Source organism: Alexandromys fortis, unplaced genomic scaffold (assembly GCF_014885135.2).
Source record: "Alexandromys fortis isolate MF-2015 unplaced genomic scaffold, M_Fortis_MF-2015_v1.1 scaffold_156, whole genome shotgun sequence".
In the NCBI taxonomy this organism is placed as follows: Eukaryota; Metazoa; Chordata; class Mammalia; order Rodentia; family Cricetidae; genus Alexandromys; species Alexandromys fortis.
The window spans coordinates 3,337,308-3,343,257 of record NW_026068028.1 but is presented as its reverse complement, the minus strand read 5'-3'; the positions used below and the strand labels follow the sequence as shown (position 1 = coordinate 3,343,257).

At 47.4% G+C, this 5,950-nt stretch overlaps 1 protein-coding gene across 8 annotated transcripts in view; it reads right to left on the bottom strand.

Annotated features, from left to right (window-relative positions):
* The window catches only part of Arsg (arylsulfatase G), a 125,633-nt gene extending 119,683 nt beyond the window's left edge, over nt 1-5,950 (bottom strand). For 5 of the 8 annotated variants that reach the window (XM_050164191.1, XM_050164195.1, XM_050164194.1 and 2 more), the window contains exon 1: nt 3,902-5,947. The gene's annotated coding sequence lies outside the window, so the exon portion shown is untranslated. Of the gene's footprint in view, nt 1-3,901 lie in introns of all 8 variants that reach the window. The other 3 variants (XM_050164199.1, XM_050164200.1, XM_050164198.1) reach the window with 3 other exon arrangements.

Genomic DNA, 5,950 nt, shown 5'->3' with positions numbered 1-5,950 from the left:
CAAAAAAAAAAAAAAAAAAAAAAAAGAGACTATGCATGTGAATGAATTAGTTTTGTTATTTTTAACTGATTGGCAGACCCCTGTGTTACATGAGTTTTCAAAACCAGTACCTATATACGATGAGAGCCCAGGAGTCTGCTGCTACTTCACTTTGGTGAGTCACAGTAAGCCGAAAACATCCTGCACAGAAACCACTGTCACTCCAAGACCCAAAGATTGGGCTCGAAGCACCCAGCAAGCGAGTACTGTATAGCATGTTGGCTATAAAAAAAAATCAAACACCGGGCTGGAGAGATGGCTCAGTGGTTTAGAGCACCGTCTGCTCTTCCAGAGGTCCTGAGTTCAATTCCCAGCAACCACATGGTGGCTCACAACCATCTGTAATGAGATCTGGCGCCCTCCTCTGGCGTGTGGGCATACATGGAGGCAGAATGTTGTATACATAATAAATAAATAAATCTTTAAAAAAAAAATCAAACACCAATGGATCCATGAGCAGAGACTGAAGACAGCAGGCGGAAGAAAGGAACGCTAAGTAGCCATCCGTGCAGATGGAGGGCCGTGGGATTAATATATTTCCCATGCACATTTTGTTTTAACTTAGTCTGCTTCCTATCCCACAGCCATGTAGCCCCAACTGGCCCGGAACGTTCGATGTAATAGTCCCACCTGTCCTTATATTCACCATTCTTCTGCCAGAGCTTCACAAATCCTGGGGTTGCAGGTGTGTACACCCACGCCTGGGGCCCCATAGATATTGACACACGGAAACTGTACACAGTTACAGAGCACAGCGTGACGTTTTAGTGCATGTATACAATGGACAGTGAGGGCAAACCAAAGTGACTGGCCTATCTACCGTCCGAGACGGTTTCCCTATGTTTGTGCTGGTGACATTTCAAGTCCTTTCCACTAGCCATTTTGCAACGCACAGTTACTGATCGGGTGTGTGGCTTGGGGTTAGAACACTTTCCCAGCACACAGAAAGACCTGGGCAGCGAAACAAACAAAATAAAACTTAGCTGCTTCTCTCCTCTTCTCTTTTATGTGGTGCTGGGGATAAACCCCAGGCTTCACAAGTGTTAGACATGTACTGTATTACTGAGGGATATGTATAGTCCATGGTTCTTCTTTATTATCATTACTACGTGTAGTGTGTGTGTGTGTGTGTGTGTGTGTGTGTGTGTGTACGGCGGGTGTGATAGAGTGTAGAGACAGAAGCCAGAGGATAACCCAGGGACCAAATTCGGAACATCAGGCTTGGCTGCAAGCACCTTCACCCTGTGGGTCATCTCACCAGCCCAGTTTCCCTTCAAAAAACGCCTCCGTTGATAGCAAGTGCTTTCCTGACCCTGTACCTCTTCCTCCTCCCTTAAGGCCCAAGTCTGACTCCTTTGATTCTTTACTAACCCCCTAGGTGACCCCATCTGGATTAGAAAAGAAGCTGAAGGACAGCATGATCCCATAAGCCCTTTTATAAACAATCTGCAAAACAGTGGCTTGGGTTCTCACTGGGAGTATTTTACTTGCGCGAGGTCACACCCGAAAGCATCACAGACCTTGGCATTAGAACCACCTGGATCGGGTCCAACTTCTGCCCCTGGTTTAAATGTCACACTTCCCTCGGCTGTTACCGCCTTATCTCCACATGCACGACACCAGGTCATCTTAAACACCCCCACTAGGGACCCCTCTTCTCTGTTTGAGAAATTGTTGTGACCCGGGGTATGTAGGCATATCAAAGAGGTATGCAGATCAAGCATTTACTGGTAATAAATCATAAATTCACTTAAAAACAATTCTTAAAGATGAAAGCAAACTTGTATACTAACGAGATGGAGGTAGTTGTTTCTTTCTACATAAAGGATTAACTTTCGGACTGGGGTGGAGCTGTAGTAGAGCACTTAGCATGCATAAAGGCATGGGCTTGATCCCCAGAACACACACAGATACACACAGGCAAACAGGGAGGGGGATTAAATCATGGCTGAGTGTCCACAGCATCTTCAACATTTTCCACAGCTAGTACATTTGATTGATTTAAATTTCAGTGCTGAAAATGTCCCCTCTCATTAAAAAAAAAAAAAAAAAAAAAAAGTACCGAGGGGTAGAAGTGTATTTAGGGCAATTTGAGAAGTTGTTAGAAATTCTGTCCTAATCTCAAGACAAACTCATCGTTCGGATTTTGTTGTAACAAAGCTGAAGTCAGCCACTCAAATGGAAACATTTAACATAATAAAATCTTTAACTACACTAACGACACAGGCTAAGGCATGACTATTGCAAAAGTAGTGTGTTCTACAATTAAACCACGCTTCTGTTGGAGCAGAAGACTTTGTATACGCACCAAAACACCACAACTCTTTACATAGGATTGTCCGGGATCTCAGCTGGGGAATCTGGGACGGTTTTCACGGGAGACGTGTGACGTAAAGCTACGTGCACTGCAGTGCGTGTGTTGTGTGTGAACTTTCAGTGTGGCACTGGCATGCCCTGCCAGAAGCACCTCGGTTCATTACATGCTTGATTCTAAATTCACTTTTGGACATTGCACTTTGATTTTCAAAGACATTTCAATGTGTATGAGTATTTCACCTCGTGTGTTTCTGTATAACACGTGCATGCAGCGCCCACAGAGGACAGAATAGGGCATTGGATGCCCGGGAACTGGAGTGCTAGATGGTTGCAGGTCACCATGTGGGTGCTGGGAATCAAACTCGGGTCCTCTGCGAGAGCGGTCACTGTCACTAACCACTGAGCCATCTCTACAGCCCTAATTACACATCTAGATACCTTTGGCAGTTGCCGATTGATTTTTGTGCCCCCAACACCCAGTTCTAGGAGCCCGTGAGGGGTTGCTACCCACAGTCTAAGACTAGACGATTCCCACATTTGTAAACACACAATTCGGCTTTCCCAAACTGAAATATACGCCAGGGAAGTGCCAGGCCCTAAGCAATGAGAGGAAGGCCTGAAAAAACAAAATCTGCAAATCAGGAATGGTAGTGAATGTCCGTGATCCCAGCTCTGGGGAGGCTAAGGCAGGAGGACTGACCTAAGTTGGAGGCCAGCTTAGGGCTACATGGTGAGTTTGAGGCCAGCTTAGGGCTGGCCACGTGGTGAGTTTGAGGCCAGTCGGGGATACATAGTGAGACCCTGTCTCACACAGACAGGAAGGAAGGGAGGCCAGGAGAGCGGGATGGAGGGGAAACTCTCAGAGCGCCCCCTGGAGGTGAAGCAGCGGTCGCCTGTGCCACATTCGCCTGGAGCACCTGGACCCGCACCGCAAAGTCCCTAGCTCGGCCTTTCTCTACCGCGGCCTGGGTCTTAAGGGCACAGCCTCCCACTTAGACTCCGGGATAGTAGGAGTCCAGGGCTGCGCTGTCCAACACAGTCCACAGTCACACGGGGCAGCCAACCGGAGTGGAGATGTCAGGTGAGGTTTTTGAAGACTTGGAAGAAAAACAAAGTCTCTCTCAGCCCTTACAGTGATCACGTACTAAGATGGCATTTTGGTGGCCCTGGGACGAATGAACTCCACCCGTTTCTTTTTCCATTGGTCAGAGGATCTACCCGACAAGTTAAAATTACATGCATGACTTGTGGTAGTTCTTTATGGGACGGAGTTGCTCCAGATAAACTCAGAAGGTGACTAAGACTAGTTGGGTTTTGTTGTTTGTTTGTTCTGTCTGTCTGTCTGTCTGTTGTTGGCGGTGCTGGGGGGAACGAACCCATGAATTTGTATGGAAGAGGACTGCCCTGGACTACACCCCCCCCCCAACCGGATATTCGAGCTTTCGGCAGAAGAGTTTTGCAAGTGCTCTACAGGAGAACCGACTCCACCCACGGTTCAGGTGCCGGGGCATCCCGACCTGGGGTGTGTCAGGCTGCGGTGGTTTACCTGGGTTCCTGGCGCCCTGCAGGCCACGCTGCCACTCCACTCTCCTCCCAGGGGCGGTCACAGGTGTCGCCCGCCACAAGCCGTCCGCGGGAGGGATGGCTCCCCGGTGCAGCCGGGGACAACGACGCGCTTCCTGCCCGGGAAGGGCCCGCTCGGCGGCTATAGCCGTCCCGCCGCTGCCTGCTTGGATTTTATCATTGGGGCTCCGGAGAAGAAGCAACCAACAGCCCCGGCCTCTGTTCCTCCACGGGTTTGAGATGAGTCATTTAGCCCTCTGTCAGGGAAGTGTTTGCTTCAAAAAGCAAGCCCGGGGCACGCTTGTGATGCCAGCCCCGAAGAGGCTCTGAGGCAGAAGGACACCAAGTGATTTAAAAGGCGTTTAACCAAGAAAGCGAATCTAAGGAAAACTACTGATTTGATTGTCAAGTGTGTTTTTAATTACATTGTCTAAGTTACAATGAAAAAAATTTAGATTTCAAATGGAAAAGAGAGCTGGAGATAGTTCGGTCACTAAAGTGCTTGCTGTGTAAACAGAGGCCCAAGGGTGACCCAGCACCCATAGGATGGGGGTGACAAACAGGCAGGAGGATCCCAAGGTTCACTGGACAGCCTGCTTGACCTAACCATTGAGGAATGATACCTGCGGTTGTCCCTCCCCCTCCCAACCATTTAAAGACCTACATACCTGTCCCACAGAACCAAGTAGGAATAATGAAGGAAAAGTACAAACTAGATAAAAATCCTTGCCTATTGCTCCTGTTCAGCCGTCTCTATTAGGTTTTCGTGGTCTGAGATGTCAACACTTATTGAGCTTTACATTTTTCTCTGCTCCCCTTCCTGCCTCTCCCCCGCCCCCCTTCAGCCCTCTCCTAAGGTCCATGCTCCGAATTTACTCAGGAGATCTTGTCTTTTTCTACTTCCCATGTACATTAGATCCATGTATGCCTCTGTTAGGGTCCTCATTGTTGTCTAGGTTCTCTGGGATTGTGATTTGTAGACTGGTTTTCTTTGCTTTATGTTTAAAAACCACTTATGAGTGAGTACATGTGATAATTGTCTTTCTGGGTCTGGGTTACTTCCTCATAATGATGTTTTCTAGCTCCATCCATTTGCCTGCAAAATTCAAAATGTCGTTTTTTTTTTTCTGCTGTGTAGTTCTCCATTGTGTAAATGTACCACATTTTCCTTATCCATTCTTCAGTCGAGGGGAAGGTTGTTGTTCAGTGTAGGTTGTTTCCAGGTTCTGGCCATAACAAACAATGCTGCTACGAACATAGTTGAGCACATGTCCTTGTGACACAATTGAGCACCCTTTGGATATGTACCCAAAAGTGGTATTACTGGGTCTTGAGGAAGGTTGTTTCCTAATTTTCTGAGAAATCACCACACTGACATCCAAAGGGGTTGTACCAGATTGCACTCCCACCAGCAATGCAGGAGTGTTCCCTTTACCCCACAACCTCTCCAGCATAAGTTGTCATCAGTGTTTTTGATCTTGGCCACTCTTACAGGTGCAAGATGGAATCTCAGAGTTGTTTTGATTTGCATTTCTCTGATGACTAAGGATGTTGAGCATTTCCTTAAACAAAGTCACTTATTTCTAGGGCGGTATTTAGACATTGGGAAATTATTTTCATCAGTATTTTAACCCCGTGTTCACTTAGCATGTGCAAAGCAAAACCTCCAGGTGCTGGCTAGTGCAATGTGCATCGTGCCTCAAGCCGTCTCTCCTGCTTTCTGGAGGAAAAAACTCTCCCACTGAGTTGCAGGCACAGTAAATTACACATTCCTTAATCTCTCTCTCTCTCTCTCTCTCTCTCTCTCTCTCTCTCTCTCTCTCTCTCTCTCTGTTGTGTGTGTGTGTGTCTTTGTCTCTCCATGCAGTAAGTCAGAGGGCATCTTGGGAGAGCTGGTGCTCTCCTACCCTGTGAGTCCCAGGAATCAGCCTCAAGTCCTCAGGTTTGGTGGCAGGTGCCTCACCTTTTGAGCCAGCTCACCAGTCCCTAGATTGTATTTTTTAAAGTTAATCCTAAAAATTCTCCAAAAGTG